The 18,292-nt window shown below is 31.8% G+C and overlaps 2 non-coding genes across 2 annotated transcripts; both read right to left on the bottom strand.

The window, feature by feature from the left end:
• Nucleotides 1–6,564: 6,564 nt before the first annotated feature.
• On the bottom strand, nt 6,565–6,636 carry TRNAP-UGG (transfer RNA proline (anticodon UGG)). The gene has a single exon. It is a non-coding gene; the product is annotated as a tRNA-Pro (tRNA).
• An 8,436-nt stretch (nt 6,637–15,072) lies between these two features.
• On the bottom strand, nt 15,073–15,144 carry TRNAP-UGG (transfer RNA proline (anticodon UGG)). Its single transcript has one exon. It is a non-coding gene; the product is annotated as a tRNA-Pro (tRNA).
• Nucleotides 15,145–18,292: the final 3,148 nt, after the last annotated feature.

Genomic DNA, 18,292 nt, shown 5'->3' with positions numbered 1-18,292 from the left:
GATAGTTTTCTTTGTATGCTTATTTGGAAAGTGCAGTGACAAGATTTAAAAATGGCTACAGAGTTTGGACTTGTCTGATCGATAAAAACCAAGACTTGTCAAAAGCTATGTGTAAATCATGCATAAATAGAAGAAAGGCAATTGAAAAATGATGAAGGCAAGATTCATAAGTATGTACATTGGGAGTATGGCAAAAACAAAACTCAGTTGATACTATTGACTTAGCCAATTGAGAAAATCAGATATATATAAACCATGAGATGCACCGTAAAACAGAAATAGAGGGCTCGTCCGTGATTTGAACCCGGGACCTCTCGCACCCAAAGCGAGAATCATACCCCTAGACCAATGTGCCAACTGAAACAAGTCTGTTTTATTTGATTTCTTAACTATTTTATATGAAAATGGTATTCTTTTAAAGCAGTCACTAATGTATACAAGGAGGAAATATTAGCATAAATAAAATATTTCCTAATAGTCAATATTTTTCTAAGTATACTTGCTTGGAAATTGCTGTGCAAAGTTTTATAATGCCCAGCAGAATTTTTCTGATGGATAAAACCCAAGACATGTCACATGCTATGTGCAGATAAGTACTTACAAATAATTTTAGCAGTTTGACAAAAAACAAAATTCAATTCTGCAAATAAGTAAATCCAATCTATTTTGAGAGTTTTGAAAAAACAACATTCAGTTGAAATTCACTCTGGAAATTGACTTCAATAAGATAATGGAACCATGTCAAAGAATCTAAAAATTTGGGCTCATCCGGGATTTGAACCCGTGACCTCTCGCACCCAAAGTGAGAATCATAGAGTCATCAAGTAAGCATGTTTTATTTGATTTCTTAACTGTTTTTATGTGAAAATTGTATTATTTTAAAGCAGTCACTAATGTATACAAGGTGGAAATATTAGAATAAATAAAATATTTCCTAATAGTCAAGTATACTTGCTTGGAAATTGCTGTGCAATGTATTATGATGCCCAGCAGAGTTTTTCTGATGGATGAAACCCAAGACACGTCACATGCTATGTGCAGATAAGTGCTTGCAAATAATTTTAGCAGTTTGACAAAAAACAAAATTCAATTCTGCAAATAAGTAAATCCAATCTATTTTGAGAGTTTTGAAAAAACAACATTCAGTTGAAATTCACTCTGGAAATTTACTTCAATAAGATAATGGAACCATGTCAAAGAATCTAAAAATTTGGGCTTGTCCGGGATTTGAACCGGGGACCTCTCGTACCCAAAGTGAGAGTCATAGAATCTTCAAGTAAGCATGTTTTATATGATTTCTTAACTGTTTTTATGTTAAAATTGTATTATTTTAAAGCAGTCACTAATGTATACAAGGTAGAAATATTAGCATAAGTAATATATTTCCTAATAGTCAATATTTTTCTAAGTATACTTACTTGGAAATTGCTGTGCAAAGTTTTATGATGCCCAGCAGAGTTTTTCTGATGGATAAAACCCAAGACATGTCACATTCTTTATTCAGATAAGTACTTACAAATAATTTTAGCAGTCTGACAAAAAACAAAATTCAATTCTGCAAATAAGTAAATCCAATCTATATTGAGAGTTTTGAAAAAACAACATTCAGTTGAAATTCACTCAGGAAATTGACTTCAATAAGATAATGGAACCATGTCAAAGAATTTGAAAAGTTGGGCTCATCCAGGATTTGAACCCATGACCTCTCGCACTCAAAGTGAGAATCATAGAGTCATCAAGTAAGCATGTTTTATTTGATTTCTTAACTGTTTTTATGTGAAAATGGTATTCTTTTAAAGCAGTCACTAATGTATACAAGGAGAAAATATTAGCATAAATAAAATATTTCCTAACAGTCAATATTTTTCTAAGTATACTTGCTTGGAAATTGCTCTGCAAAGTTTTATGATGCCTAGCAGAGTTTTTCTGATGGATAAAACCCAAGACATGTCACATGCTATGTGCAGATAAGTACTTACAAATAATATTAGCAGTTTGACAAAAAACAAAATTCAATTCTGCAAATAAGTAAATCCAATATATTTTGAGAGTTTTAAAAAAACAACATTCAGTTGAAATTCACTCTGGAAATTGATTTCAATTAGTCCATGTCAAAGAATCTGAAAATTTGGGCTCATCCACGATTTGAACCTGGGACCTCTCGCATCCTAAGTGAGAATCATAACCCTAGACCAACAAGCCACCTACCAGAACATTTTTCTGTTGGTTTTTCAATTGATTTAAAGAAAATAGCTTTTTGTTTTTAAAAACACCATACACATTTATGTAAAAATGAATTTGTAGAATAAATAAAATATTTCCTTATGGTCCAGTAGATAGTTTTCTAAGTATGCATATAGGAAAAGTGCAGGGACAAGATTTGTGAGTGCCTACAGAGTTTGGACTTTTCTCATAGACGAAGCTAAAGACTTGTCATATGCAATGTACAAATCATGCTTCCAGACACAGAAGAAATTGCTGTGCAAAGTTTTATGATGCCCAGCAGAGTTTTTCTGATGGATAAAACCCAAGACATGTCACATGCTATGTGCAGGTAAGTAATTACAAATAATTTTAGCAGTTTGACAAAAAACAAAATTCAATTGTGCAAATAAGCAAATCCAATCTATTTTGTGAGTTTTTAAAAAATAATATTCAGTTGAAGAATTTACTCAGGAAATTGACTTCAATAAGATAATGGAACCATGTCAAAGAATCTGAAAATTTGGGTTCGATCACGATTTGAACTTGGGACCTCTCGCACCTTAAGCGAGAATCATAACCCTAGACCAACAAGCCACCTACCTGAACATTTTTCTATTGATTTTTCAATTGATTTAAAGAAAATAGCTTTTTGTTTTTAAAAACACCATACACATTTATGTAAAAATGAATTTGTAAAATAAATAAAATATTTCCTTATGGTCCAGTAGATAGTTTTCTAAGTATGCATATAGGAAAAGTGCAGGGACAAGATTTGTGAGTGCCTACAGAGTTTGGACTTCTCTCATGGACGAAGCTAAAGACTTGTCATATGCAATGTACAAATCATGCTTCCAGACACAGAAGAAAGGCAAAAGAAAACCTTGCAATTTCATTTTTGAACTTTTTGTGTTTCAAAATGAGACTATTCTTTTAAAACATTCAAAGCTATCTAGACAGTAGGGAACCTGCAGTTTTCCTAATATACCACAATACAGTTGAAATTTGAATAAGTATGCTCTTATTTTTAGAACAACTAAAATGTTTCCGTAGGATTCTATTGATAGTTTTCTTTGTGTGCTTATTTGGATAGTGCAGTGACAAGATTTAAAAATGGCTACAGAGTTTGGACTTGTCTGATCGATAAAACCCAAGACTTGTCAAAAGCTATGTGTAAATCATGCATAAATAGAAGAAAGGCAATTGAAAAATGATGAAGGCAAGATTCATAAGTATGTACAAATTCTATTGGGAGTATGGCAAAAACAAAACTCAGTTGATACTATTAACTAGCCAATTGAGAAAATCAGATATATATAAACCATGAGATGCACCGTAAAAAAGAAATAGAGGGCTCGTCCGTGATTTGAACCCGGGACCTCTCGCACCCAAAGCGAGAATCATACCCCTAGACCAATGTGCCAACTGAAATAAGTCTGTTTTATTTGATTTCTTAACTATTTTATATGAAAATGGTATTCTTTTAAAGCAGTCACTAATGTATACAAGGAGGAAATATTAGCATAAATAAAATATTTCCTAATAGTCAATATTTTTCTAAGTATACTTGCTTGGAAATTGCTGTACAAAGTTTTATGATGCCCAGCAGAGTTTTTCTAATGGATAAAACCCAAGACATGTCACATGCTATGTGCAGATAAGTACTTACAAATAATATTAGCAGTTTGACAAAAATCAAAATTCAATTCTGCAAATAAGTAAATCCAATCTATTTTGAGAGTTTTGAAAAAACAAAATTCAGTTGAAATTCACTCTGGAAATTGACTTCAATAAGATAATGGAACCATGTCAAAGTATCTAAAAATTTGGGCTCGTCCGGGATTTGAACCCGTGACCTCTTGCACCCAAAGTGAGAATCATAGAGTCATCAAGTAAGCATGTTTAATTTGATTTCTTAACTGTTTTTATGTGAAAATTGTATTATTTTAAATTAGTCACTAATGTATACAATGTGGAAATATTAGAATAAATGAAATATTTCCTAATAGTAAATATTTTTCGAAGTATACTTGCTTGGAAATTGCTGTGCAAAGTTTTATGATGCCAGCAGAGTTTTTCTGATGGATAAAACCCAAGACATGTCACATGCTATGTGCAGATAAGTACTTACAAATAATTTTAGCAGTTTGACAAAAAGCAAAATTCAATTGTGCAAATAAGTAAATCCAATCTATTTTGAGAGTTTTGAAAAAACAACATTCAGTTGAAATTCACTCAGGAAATTGACATCAATAAGATAATGGAACCATGTCAAAAAATCTGAAAAGTTGGGCTCGTCCAGGATTTGAACCAGGGACCTCTCGCACCCAAAGTGAGAGTCATAGAATCATCAAGTAAGCATGTTTTATTTGATTTCTTAACTGTTTTTATGTGAAAATGGTATTCTTTTAAAGCAGTCACTAATGTATACAAGGAGGAAATATTATCATAAATAAAATATTTCCTAATAGTCAATATTTTTCTAAGTACACTTGCTTGGAAATTGCTGTGCAAAGTTATATGATGCCCAGCAGAGTTTTTCAGTTGAAATTCACTCTGCAAATTGACTTCAATAAGATAATGGAACCATGTCAAAGTATCTAAAAATTTGGGCTCGTCCGGGATTTGAACCCGTGACCTCTTGCACCCAAAGTGAGAATCATAGAGTCATCAAGTAAGCATGTTTAATTTGATTTCTTAACTGTTTTTATGTGAAAATTGTATTATTTTAAATTAGTCACTAATGTATACAATGTGGAAATATTAGAATAAATGAAATATTTCCTAATAGTAAATATTTTTCGAAGTATACTTGCTTGGAAATTGCTGTGCAAAGTTTTATGATGCCAGCAGAGTTTTTCTGATGGATAAAACCCAAGACATGTCACATGCTATGTGCAGATAAGTACTTACAAATAATTTTAGCAGTTTGACAAAAAGCAAAATTCAATTGTGCAAATAAGTAAATCCAATCTATTTTGAGAGTTTTGAAAAAACAACATTCAGTTGAAATTCACAGGAAATTGACATCAATAAGATAATGGAACCATGTCAAAAAATCTGAAAAGTTGGGCTCGTCCAGGATTTGAACCAGGGACCTCTCGCACCCAAAGTGAGAGTCATAGAATCATCAAGTAAGCATGTTTTATTTGATTTCTTAACTGTTTTTATGTGAAAATGGTATTCTTTTAAAGCAGTCACTAATGTATACAAGGAGGAAATATTATCATAAATAAAATATTTCCTAATAGTCAATATTTTTCTAAGTACACTTGCTTGGAAATTGCTGTGCAAAGTTTTATGATGCCCAGCAGAGTTTTTCTGATGGATAAAACCCAAGACATGTCACATGCTATGTGCAGGTAAGTAATTACAAATAATTTTAGCAGTTTGACAAAAAACAAAATACAATTGTGCAAATAAGCAAATCCAATCTATTTTGTGAGTTTTTAAAAAATAATATTCAGTTGAAGAATTTACTCAGGAAATTGACTTCAATAAGATAATGGAACCATGTCAAAGAATCTGAAAATTTGGGTTCGATCACGATTTGAACCTGGGACCTCTCGCACCCTAAGCGAGAATCATAACCCTAGACCAACAAGCCACCTACCTGAACATTTTTCTATTGATTTTTCAATTGATTTAAAGAAAATAGCTTTTTGTTTTTAAAAACACCATACACATTTATGTAAAAGTGAATTTGTAAAATAAATAAAATATTTCCTTATGGTCCAGTAGATAGTTTTCTAAGTATGCATATAGGAAAAGTGCAGGGACAAGATTTGTGACTGCCTACAGAGTTTGGACTTCTCTCATGGACGAAGCTAAAGACTTGTCATATGCAATGTACAAATCATGCTTCCAGACAAAGAAGAAAGGCAAAAGACAACCTTGCAATTTCATTTTTGAACTTTTTGTGTTTCAAAATGAGACTATTCTTTTAAAACATTCAAAGCTATCTAGACAGTAGGGAACCTGCAGTTTTCCTAATATACCACAATACAGTTGAAATTTGAATAAGTATGCTCTTATTTTTAGAACAACTAAAATGTTTCCGTAGGATTCTATTAATAGTTTTCTTTGTGTGCTTATTTATAAAGTGCAGTGACAAGATTTAAAAATGGCTACAGAGTTTGGACTTGTCTGATCGATAAAACCCAAGACTTGTCAAAAGCTATGTGTAAATCATGCATAAATAGAAGAAAGGCAATTGAAAAATGATGAAGGCAAGATTCATAAGTATTTACAAATTCTATTGGGAGTATGGCAAAAACAAAACTCAGTTGATGCTATTGACTTAGCCAATTGAGAAAATCAGATATATATTAACCATGAGATGCACCGTACATAAGAAATAGAAGGCTCGTCCGGGATTTGAACCCGGGACCTCTCGCACCCAAAGCGAGAATCATACCCCTAGACCAACGAGCCAACTGAAAAAAGCATGTTTTATTTGATTTCTTAACTGTTTTTATGTGAAAATGGTATTCTTTTAAAGCAGTCACTAATCTTTACAAGGAGGAAATATTAGCATAAATAAAATATTTCCTAATAGTCAATATTTTTCTAAGTATACTTGCTTGGAAATTGCTGTACAAAGTTTTATGATGCCCAGCAGAGTTTTTCTAATGGATAAAACCCAAGACATGTCACATGCTATGTGCAGATAAGTACTTACAAATAATTTTAGCAGTTTGACAAAAATCAAAATTCAATATTGCAAATAAGTAAATCCAATCTATTTTGAGAGTTTTGAAAAAACAAAATTCAGTTGAAATTCACTCTGGAAATTGACTTCAATAAGATAATGGAACCATGTCAAAGTATCTAAAAATTTGGGCTCGTCCGGGATTTGAACCCGTGACCTCTTGCACCCAAAGTGAGAATCATAGAGTCATCAAGTAAGCATGTTTAATTTGATTTCTTAACTGTTTTTATGTGAAAATTGTATTATTTTAAAGTAGTCACTAATGTATACAATGTGGAAATATTAGAATAAATGAAATATTTCCTAATAGTAAATATTTTTCGAAGTATACTTGCTTGGAAATTGCTGTGCAAAGTTTTATGATGCCAGCAGAGTTTTTCTGATGGATAAAACCCAAGACATGTCACATGCTATGTGCAAATAAGTACTTACAAATAATTTTAGCAGTTTGACAAAAAGCAAAATTCAATTGTGCAAATAAGTAAATCCAATATATTTTGAGAGTTTTGAAAAAACAACATTCAGTTGAAATTCACTCAGGAAATTGACTTCAATAAGATAATGGAACCATGTCAAAAAATCTGAAAAGTTGGGCTCATCCAGGATTTGAACCTGGGACCTCTCGCACCCATAGTGAGAGTCATAGAATCATCAAGTAAGCATGTTTTATTTGATTTCTTAACTGTTTTTATACGAAAATGGTATTCTTTTAAAGCAGTCACTAATGTATACAAGGAGGAAATATTATCATAAATAAAATATTTAATAATAGTCAATATTTTTCTAAGTACACTTGCTTGGAAATTGCTGTGCAAAGTTTTATGATGCCCAGCAGAGTTTTTCTGATGGATAAAACCCAAGACATGTCACATGCTATGTGCAGGTAAGTAATTACAAATAATTTTAGCAGTTTGGCAAAAAACAAAATTCAATTGTGCAAATAAGCAAATCCAATCTATTTTGTGAGTTTTTAAAAAATAATATTCAGTTGAAGAATTTACTCAGGAAATTGACTTCAATAAGATAATGGAACCATGTCAAAGAATCTGAAAATTTGGGTTCGATCACGATTTGAACCTGGGACCTCTCGCACCCTAAGTGAGAATCATAACCCTAGACCAACAAGCCACCTACCTGAACATTTTTCTATTGATTTTTCAATTGATTTAAAGAAAATAGCTTTTTGTTTTTAAAAACACCATACACATTTATGTAAAAATGAATTTGTAAAATAAATAAAATATTTCCTTATGGTCCAGTAGATAGTTTTCTAAGTATGCATATAGGAAAAGTGCAGGGACAAGATTTGTGAGTGCCTACAGAGTTTGGACTTCTCTCATGGACGAAGCTAAAGACTTGTCATATGCAATGTACAAATCATGCTTCCAGACACAGAAGAAAGGCAAAAGAAAACCTTGCAATTTCATTTTTGAACTTTTTGTGTTTCAAAATGAGACTATTCTTTTAAAACATTCAAAGCTATCTAGACAGTAGGGAACCTGCAGTTTTCCTAATATACCACAATACAGTTGAAATTTGAATAAGTATGCTCTTATTTTTAGAACAACTAAAATGTTTCCGTAGGATTCTATTGATAGTTTTCTTTGTATGCTTATTTGGAAAGTGCAGTGACAAGATTTAAAAATGGCTACAGAGTTTGGACTTGTCTGATCGATAAAAACCAAGACTTGTCAAAAGCTATGTGTAAATCATGCATAAATAGAAGAAAGGCAATTGAAAAATGATGAAGGCAAGATTCATAAGTATGTACATTGGGAGTATGGCAAAAACAAAACTCAGTTGATACTATTGACTTAGCCAATTGAGAAAATCAGATATATATAAACCATGAGATGCACCGTAAAACAGAAATAGAGGGCTCGTCCGTGATTTGAACCCGGGACCTCTCGCACCCAAAGCGAGAATCATACCCCTAGACCAATGTGCCAACTGAAACAAGTCTGTTTTATTTGATTTCTTAACTATTTTATATGAAAATGGTATTCTTTTAAAGCAGTCACTAATGTATACAAGGAGGAAATATTAGCATAAATAAAATATTTCCTAATAGTCAATATTTTTCTAAGTATACTTGCTTGGAAATTGCTGTGCAAAGTTTTATAATGCCCAGCAGAATTTTTCTGATGGATAAAACCCAAGACATGTCACATGCTATGTGCAGATAAGTACTTACAAATAATTTTAGCAGTTTGACAAAAAACAAAATTCAATTCTGCAAATAAGTAAATCCAATCTATTTTGAGAGTTTTGAAAAAACAACATTCAGTTGAAATTCACTCTGGAAATTGACTTCAATAAGATAATGGAACCATGTCAAAGAATCTAAAAATTTGGGCTCATCCGGGATTTGAACCCGTGACCTCTCGCACCCAAAGTGAGAATCATAGAGTCATCAAGTAAGCATGTTTTATTTGATTTCTTAACTGTTTTTATGTGAAAATTGTATTATTTTAAAGCAGTCACTAATGTATACAAGGTGGAAATATTAGAATAAATAAAATATTTCCTAATAGTCAAGTATACTTGCTTGGAAATTGCTGTGCAATGTATTATGATGCCCAGCAGAGTTTTTCTGATGGATGAAACCCAAGACACGTCACATGCTATGTGCAGATAAGTGCTTGCAAATAATTTTAGCAGTTTGACAAAAAACAAAATTCAATTCTGCAAATAAGTAAATCCAATCTATTTTGAGAGTTTTGAAAAAACAACATTCAGTTGAAATTCACTCTGGAAATTGACTTCAATAAGATAATGGAACCATGTCAAAGAATCTAAAAATTTGGGCTTGTCCGGGATTTGAACCGGGGACCTCTCGTACCCAAAGTGAGAGTCATAGAATCTTCAAGTAAGCATGTTTTATATGATTTCTTAACTGTTTTTATGTTAAAATTGTATTATTTTAAAGCAGTCACTAATGTATACAAGGTAGAAATATTAGCATAAGTAATATATTTCCTAATAGTCAATATTTTTCTAAGTATACTTACTTGGAAATTGCTGTGCAAAGTTTTATGATGCCCAGCAGAGTTTTTCTGATGGATAAAACCCAAGACATGTCACATTCTTTATTCAGATAAGTACTTACAAATAATTTTAGCAGTCTGACAAAAAACAAAATTCAATTCTGCAAATAAGTAAATCCAATCTATATTGAGAGTTTTGAAAAAACAACATTCAGTTGAAATTCACTCAGGAAATTGACTTCAATAAGATAATGGAACCATGTCAAAGAATTTGAAAAGTTGGGCTCATCCAGGATTTGAACCCATGACCTCTCGCACTCAAAGTGAGAATCATAGAGTCATCAAGTAAGCATGTTTTATTTGATTTCTTAACTGTTTTTATGTGAAAATGGTATTCTTTTAAAGCAGTCACTAATGTATACAAGGAGGAAATATTAGCATAAATAAAATATTTCCTAATAGTCAATATTTTTCTAAGTATACTTGCTTGGAAATTGCTCTGCAAAGTTTTATGATGCCTAGCAGAGTTTTTCTGATGGATAAAACCCAAGACATGTCACATGCTATGTGCAGATAAGTACTTACAAATAATATTAGCAGTTTGACAAAAAACAAAATTCAATTCTGCAAATAAGTAAATCCAATATATTTTGAGAGTTTTAAAAAAACAACATTCAGTTGAAATTCACTCTGGAAATTGATTTCAATTAGTCCATGTCAAAGAATCTGAAAATTTGGGCTCATCCACGATTTGAACCTGGGACCTCTCGCATCCTAAGTGAGAATCATAACCCTAGACCAACAAGCCACCTACCAGAACATTTTTCTGTTGGTTTTTCAATTGATTTAAAGAAAATAGCTTTTTGTTTTTAAAAACACCATACACATTTATGTAAAAATGAATTTGTAGAATAAATAAAATATTTCCTTATGGTCCAGTAGATAGTTTTCTAAGTATGCATATAGGAAAAGTGCAGGGACAAGATTTGTGAGTGCCTACAGAGTTTGGACTTTTCTCAAAGATGAAGCTAAAGACTTGTCATATGCAATGTACAAATCATGCTTCCAGACACAGAAGAAATTGCTGTGCAAAGTTTTATGATGCCCAGCAGAGTTTTTCTGATGGATAAAACCCAAGACATGTCACATGCTATGTGCAGGTAAGTAATTACAAATAATTTTAGCAGTTTGACAAAAAACAAAATTCAATTGTGCAAATAAGCAAATCCAATCTATTTTGTGAGTTTTTAAAAAATAATATTCAGTTGAAGAATTTACTCAGGAAATTGACTTCAATAAGATAATGGAACCATGTCAAAGAATCTGAAAATTTGGGTTCGATCACGATTTGAACTTGGGACCTCTCGCACCTTAAGCGAGAATCATAACCCTAGACCAACAAGCCACCTACCTGAACATTTTTCTATTGATTTTTCAATTGATTTAAAGAAAATAGCTTTTTGTTTTTAAAAACACCATACACATTTATGTAAAAATGAATTTGTAAAATAAATAAAATATTTCCTTATGGTCCAGTAGATAGTTTTCTAAGTATGCATATAGGAAAAGTGCAGGGACAAGATTTGTGAGTGCCTACAGAGTTTGGACTTCTCTCATGGACGAAGCTAAAGACTTGTCATATGCAATGTACAAATCATGCTTCCAGACACAGAAGAAAGGCAAAAGAAAACCTTGCAATTTCATTTTTGAACTTTTTGTGTTTCAAAATGAGACTATTCTTTTAAAACATTCAAAGCTATCTAGACAGTAGGGAACCTGCAGTTTTCCTAATATACCACAATACAGTTGAAATTTGAATAAGTATGCTCTTATTTTTAGAACAACTAAAATGTTTCCGTAGGATTCTATTGATAGTTTTCTTTGTGTGCTTATTTGGATAGTGCAGTGACAAGATTTAAAAATGGCTACAGAGTTTGGACTTGTCTGATCGATAAAACCCAAGACTTGTCAAAAGCTATGTGTAAATCATGCATAAATAGAAGAAAGGCAATTGAAAAATGATGAAGGCAAGATTCATAAGTATGTACAAATTCTATTGGGAGTATGGCAAAAACAAAACTCAGTTGATACTATTAACTAGCCAATTGAGAAAATCAGATATATATAAACCATGAGATGCACCGTAAAAAAGAAATAGAGGGCTCGTCCGTGATTTGAACCCGGGACCTCTCGCACCCAAAGCGAGAATCATACCCCTAGACCAATGTGCCAACTGAAATAAGTCTGTTTTATTTGATTTCTTAACTATTTTATATGAAAATGGTATTCTTTTAAAGCAGTCACTAATGTATACAAGGAGGAAATATTAGCATAAATAAAATATTTCCTAATAGTCAATATTTTTCTAAGTATACTTGCTTGGAAATTGCTGTACAAAGTTTTATGATGCCCAGCAGAGTTTTTCTAATGGATAAAACCCAAGACATGTCACATGCTATGTGCAGATAAGTACTTACAAATAATATTAGCAGTTTGACAAAAATCAAAATTCAATTCTGCAAATAAGTAAATCCAATCTATTTTGAGAGTTTTGAAAAAACAAAATTCAGTTGAAATTCACTCTGGAAATTGACTTCAATAAGATAATGGAACCATGTCAAAGTATCTAAAAATTTGGGCTCGTCCGGGATTTGAACCCGTGACCTCTTGCACCCAAAGTGAGAATCATAGAGTCATCAAGTAAGCATGTTTAATTTGATTTCTTAACTGTTTTTATGTGAAAATTGTATTATTTTAAATTAGTCACTAATGTATACAATGTGGAAATATTAGAATAAATGAAATATTTCCTAATAGTAAATATTTTTCGAAGTATACTTGCTTGGAAATTGCTGTGCAAAGTTTTATGATGCCAGCAGAGTTTTTCTGATGGATAAAACCCAAGACATGTCACATGCTATGTGCAGATAAGTACTTACAAATAATTTTAGCAGTTTGACAAAAAGCAAAATTCAATTGTGCAAATAAGTAAATCCAATCTATTTTGAGAGTTTTGAAAAAACAACATTCAGTTGAAATTCACTCAGGAAATTGACATCAATAAGATAATGGAACCATGTCAAAAAATCTGAAAAGTTGGGCTCGTCCAGGATTTGAACCAGGGACCTCTCGCACCCAAAGTGAGAGTCATAGAATCATCAAGTAAGCATGTTTTATTTGATTTCTTAACTGTTTTTATGTGAAAATGGTATTCTTTTAAAGCAGTCACTAATGTATACAAGGAGGAAATATTATCATAAATAAAATATTTCCTAATAGTCAATATTTTTCTAAGTACACTTGCTTGGAAATTGCTGTGCAAAGTTTTATGATGCCCAGCAGAGTTTTTCAGTTGAAATTCACTCTGGAAATTGACTTCAATAAGATAATGGAACCATGTCAAAGTATCTAAAAATTTGGGCTCGTCCAGGATTTGAACCCGTGACCTCTTGCACCCAAAGTGAGAATCATAGAGTCATCAAGTAAGCATGTTTAATTTGATTTCTTAACTGTTTTTATGTGAAAATTGTATTATTTTAAATTAGTCACTAATGTATACAATGTGGAAATATTAGAATAAATGAAATATTTCCTAATAGTAAATATTTTTCGAAGTATACTTGCTTGGAAATTGCTGTGCAAAGTTTTATGATGCCAGCAGAGTTTTTCTGATGGATAAAACCCAAGACATGTCACATGCTATGTGCAGATAAGTACTTACAAATAATTTTAGCAGTTTGACAAAAAGCAAAATTCAATTGTGCAAATAAGTAAATCCAATCTATTTTGAGAGTTTTGAAAAAACAACATTCAGTTGAAATTCACTCAGGAAATTGACATCAATAAGATAATGGAACCATGTCAAAAAATCTGAAAAGTTGGGCTCGTCCAGGATTTGAACCAGGGACCTCTCGCACCCAAAGTGAGAGTCATAGAATCATCAAGTGAGCATGTTTTATTTGATTTCTTAACTGTTTTTATGTGAAAATGGTATTCTTTTAAAGCAGTCACTAATGTATACAAGGAGGAAATATTATCATAAATAAAATATTTCCTAATAGTCAATATTTTTCTAAGTACACTTGCTTGGAAATTGCTGTGCAAAGTTTTATGATGCCCAGCAGAGTTTTTCTGATGGATAAAACCCAAGACATGTCACATGCTATGTGCAGGTAAGTAATTACAAATAATTTTAGCAGTTTGACAAAAAACAAAATACAATTGTGCAAATAAGCAAATCCAATCTATTTTGTGAGTTTTTAAAAAATAATATTCAGTTGAAGAATTTACTCAGGAAATTGACTTCAATAAGATAATGGAACCATGTCAAAGAATCTGAAAATTTGGGTTCGATCACGATTTGAACCTGGGACCTCTCGCACCCTAAGCGAGAATCATAACCCTAGACCAACAAGCCACCTACCTGAACATTTTTCTATTGATTTTTCAATTGATTTAAAGAAAATAGCTTTTTGTTTTTAAAAACACCATACACATTTATGTAAAAGTGAATTTGTAAAATAAATAAAATATTTCCTTATGGTCCAGTAGATAGTTTTCTAAGTATGCATATAGGAAAAGTGCAGGGACAAGATTTGTGACTGCCTACAGAGTTTGGACTTCTCTCATGGACGAAGCTAAAGACTTGTCATATGCAATGTACAAATCATGCTTCCAGACAAAGAAGAAAGGCAAAAGACAACCTTGCAATTTCATTTTTGAACTTTTTGTGTTTCAAAATGAGACTATTCTTTTAAAACATTCAAAGCTATCTAGACAGTAGGGAACCTGCAGTTTTCCTAATATACCACAATACAGTTGAAATTTGAATAAGTATGCTCTTATTTTTAGAAAAACTAAAATGTTTCCGTAGGATTCTATTAATAGTTTTCTTTGTGTGCTTATTTGGAAAGTGCAGTGACAAGATTTAAAAATGGCTACAGAGTTTGGACTTGTCTGATCGATAAAACCCAAGACTTGTCAAAAGCTATGTGTAAATCATGCATAAATAGAAGAAAGGCAATTGAAAAATGATGAAGGCAAGATTCATAAGTATTTACAAATTCTATTGGGAGTATGGCAAAAACAAAACTCAGTTGATGCTATTGACTTAGCCAATTGAGAAAATCAGATATATATTAACCATGAGATGCACCGTACATAAGAAATAGAAGGCTCGTCCGGGATTTGAACCCGGGACCTCTCGCACCCAAAGCGAGAATCATACCCCTAGACCAACAAGCCAACTGAAAAAAGCCTGTTTTATTTGATTTCTTAACTGTTTTTATGTGAAAATGGTATTCTTTTAAAGCAGTCACTAATGTATACAAGGAGGAAATATTAGCATAAATAAAATATTTCCTAATAGTCAATATTTTTCTAAGTATACTTGCTTGGAAATTGCTGTACAAAGTTTTATGATGCCCAGCAGAGTTTTTCTAATGGATAAAACCCAAGACATGTCACATGCTATGTGCAGATAAGTACTTACAAATAATTTTAGCAGTTTGACAAAAATCAAAATTCAATTCTGCAAATAAGTAAATCCAATCTATTTTGAGAGTTTTGAAAAAACAAAATTCAGTTGAAATTCACTCTGGAAATTGACTTCAATAAGATAATGGAACCATGTCAAAGTATCTAAAAATTTGGGCTCGTCCGGGATTTGAACCCGTGACCTCTTGCACCCAAAGTGAGAATCATAGAGTCATCAAGTAAGCATGTTTAATTTGATTTCTTAACTGTTTTTATGTGAAAATTGTATTATTTTAAAGTAGTCACTAATGTATACAATGTGGAAATATTAGAATAAATGAAATATTTCCTAATAGTAAATATTTTTCGAAGTATACTTGCTTGGAAATTGCTGTGCAAAGTTTTATGATGCCAGCAGAGTTTTTCTGATGGATAAAACCCAAGACATGTCACATGCTATGTGCAAATAAGTACTTACAAATAATTTTAGCAGTTTGACAAAAAGCAAAATTCAATTGTGCAAATAAGTAAATCCAATATATTTTGAGAGTTTTGAAAAAACAACATTCAGTTGAAATTCACTCAGGAAATTGACTTCAATAAGATAATGGAACCATGTCAAAAAATCTGAAAAGTTGGGCTCATCCAGGATTTGAACCCGGGACCTCTCGCACCCATAGTGAGAGTCATAGAATCATCAAGTAAGCATGTTTTATTTGATTTCTTAACTGTTTTTATACGAAAATGGTATTCTTTTAAAGCAGTCACTAATGTATACAAGGAGGAAATATTATCATAAATAAAATATTTCCTAATAGTCAATATTTTTCTAAGTACACTTGCTTGGAAATTGCTGTGCAAAGTTTTATGATGCCCAGCAGAGTTTTTCTGATGGATAAAACCCAAGACATGTCACATGCTATGTGCAGGTAAGTAATTACAAATAATTTTAGCAGTTTGACAAAAAACAAAATTCAATTCTGCAAATAAGTAAATCCAATCTATTTTGAGAGTTTTGAAAAAACAACATTCAGTTGAAATTCACTCTGGAAATTGACTTCAATAAGATAATGGAACCATGTCAAAGAATCTAAAAATTTGGGCTCATCCGGGATTTGAACCCGTGACCTCTCGCACCCAAAGTGAGAATCATAGAGTCATCAAGTAAGCATGTTTTATTTGATTTCTTAACTGTTTTTATGTGAAAATTGTATTATTTTAAAGCAGTCACTAATGTATACAAGGTGGAAATATTAGAATAAATAAAATATTTCCTAATAGTCAAGTATACTTGCTTGGAAATTGCTGTGCAATGTATTATGATGCCCAGCAGAGTTTTTCTGATGGATGAAACCCAAGACACGTCACATGCTATGTGCAGATAAGTGCTTGCAAATAATTTTAGCAGTTTGACAAAAAACAAAATTCAATTCTGCAAATAAGTAAATCCAATCTATTTTGAGAGTTTTGAAAAAACAACATTCAGTTGAAATTCACTCTGGAAATTGACTTCAATAAGATAATGGAACCATGTCAAAGAATCTAAAAATTTGGGCTTGTCCGGGATTTGAACCGGGGACCTCTCGTACCCAAAGTGAGAGTCATAGAATCTTCAAGTAAGCATGTTTTATATGATTTCTTAACTGTTTTTATGTTAAAATTGTATTATTTTAAAGCAGTCACTAATGTATACAAGGAAGAAATATTAGCATAAGTAATATATTTCCTAATAGTCAATATTTTTCTAAGTATACTTACTTGGAAATTGCTGTGCAAAGTTTTATGATGCCCAGCAGAGTTTTTCTGATGGATAAAACCCAAGACATGTCACATTCTTTATTCAGATAAGTACTTACAAATAATTTTAGCAGTCTGACAAAAAACAAAATTCAATTCTGCAAATAAGTAAATCCAATCTATATTGAGAGTTTTGAAAAAACAACATTCAGTTGAAATTCACTCAGGAAATTGACTTCAATAAGATAATGGAACCATGTCAAAGAATTTGAAAAGTTGGGCTCATCCAGGATTTGAACCCATGACCTCTCGCACTCAAAGTGAGAATCATAGAGTCATCAAGTAAGCATGTTTTATTTGATTTCTTAACTGTTTTTATGTGAAAATGGTATTCTTTTAAAGCAGTCACTAATGTATACAAGGAGGAAATATTAGCATAAATAAAATATTTCCTAATAGTCAATATTTTTCTAAGTATACTTGCTTGGAAATTGCTCTGCAAAGTTTTATGATGCCTAGCAGAGTTTTTCTGATGGATAAAACCCAAGACATGTCACATGCTATGTGCAGATAAGTACTTACAAATAATATTAGCAGTTTGACAAAAAACAAAATTCAATTCTGCAAATAAGTAAATCCAATATATTTTGAGAGTTTTAAAAAAACAACATTCAGTTGAAATTCACTCTGGAAATTGATTTCAATTAGTCCATGTCAAAGAATCTGAAAATTTGGGCTCATCCACGATTTGAACCTGGGACCTCTCGCATCCTAAGTGAGAATCATAACCCTAGACCAACAAGCCACCTACCAGAACATTTTTCTGTTGGTTTTTCAATTGATTTAAAGAAAATAGCTTTTTGTTTTTAAAAACACCATACACATTTATGTAAAAATGAATTTGTAGAATAAATAAAATATTTCCTTATGGTCCAGTAGATAGTTTTCTAAGTATGCATATAGGAAAAGTGCAGGGACAAGATTTGTGAGTGCCTACAGAGTTTGGACTTTTCTCAAAGATGAAGCTAAAGACTTGTCATATGCAATGTACAAATCATGCTTCCAGACACAGAAGAAATTGCTGTGCAAAGTTTTATGATGCCCAGCAGAGTTTTTCTGATGGATAAAACCCAAGACATGTCACATGCTATGTGCAGGTAAGTAATTACAAATAATTTTA

Source organism: Taudactylus pleione, unplaced genomic scaffold, assembly GCF_031769625.1.
Source record: "Taudactylus pleione unplaced genomic scaffold, aTauple2 ptg000317l, whole genome shotgun sequence".
Taxonomy (NCBI): Eukaryota; Metazoa; Chordata; class Amphibia; order Anura; family Myobatrachidae; genus Taudactylus; species Taudactylus pleione.
Note: the sequence above shows the minus strand (reverse complement) of the source record. Positions and strands in the feature narration are given on the sequence as shown.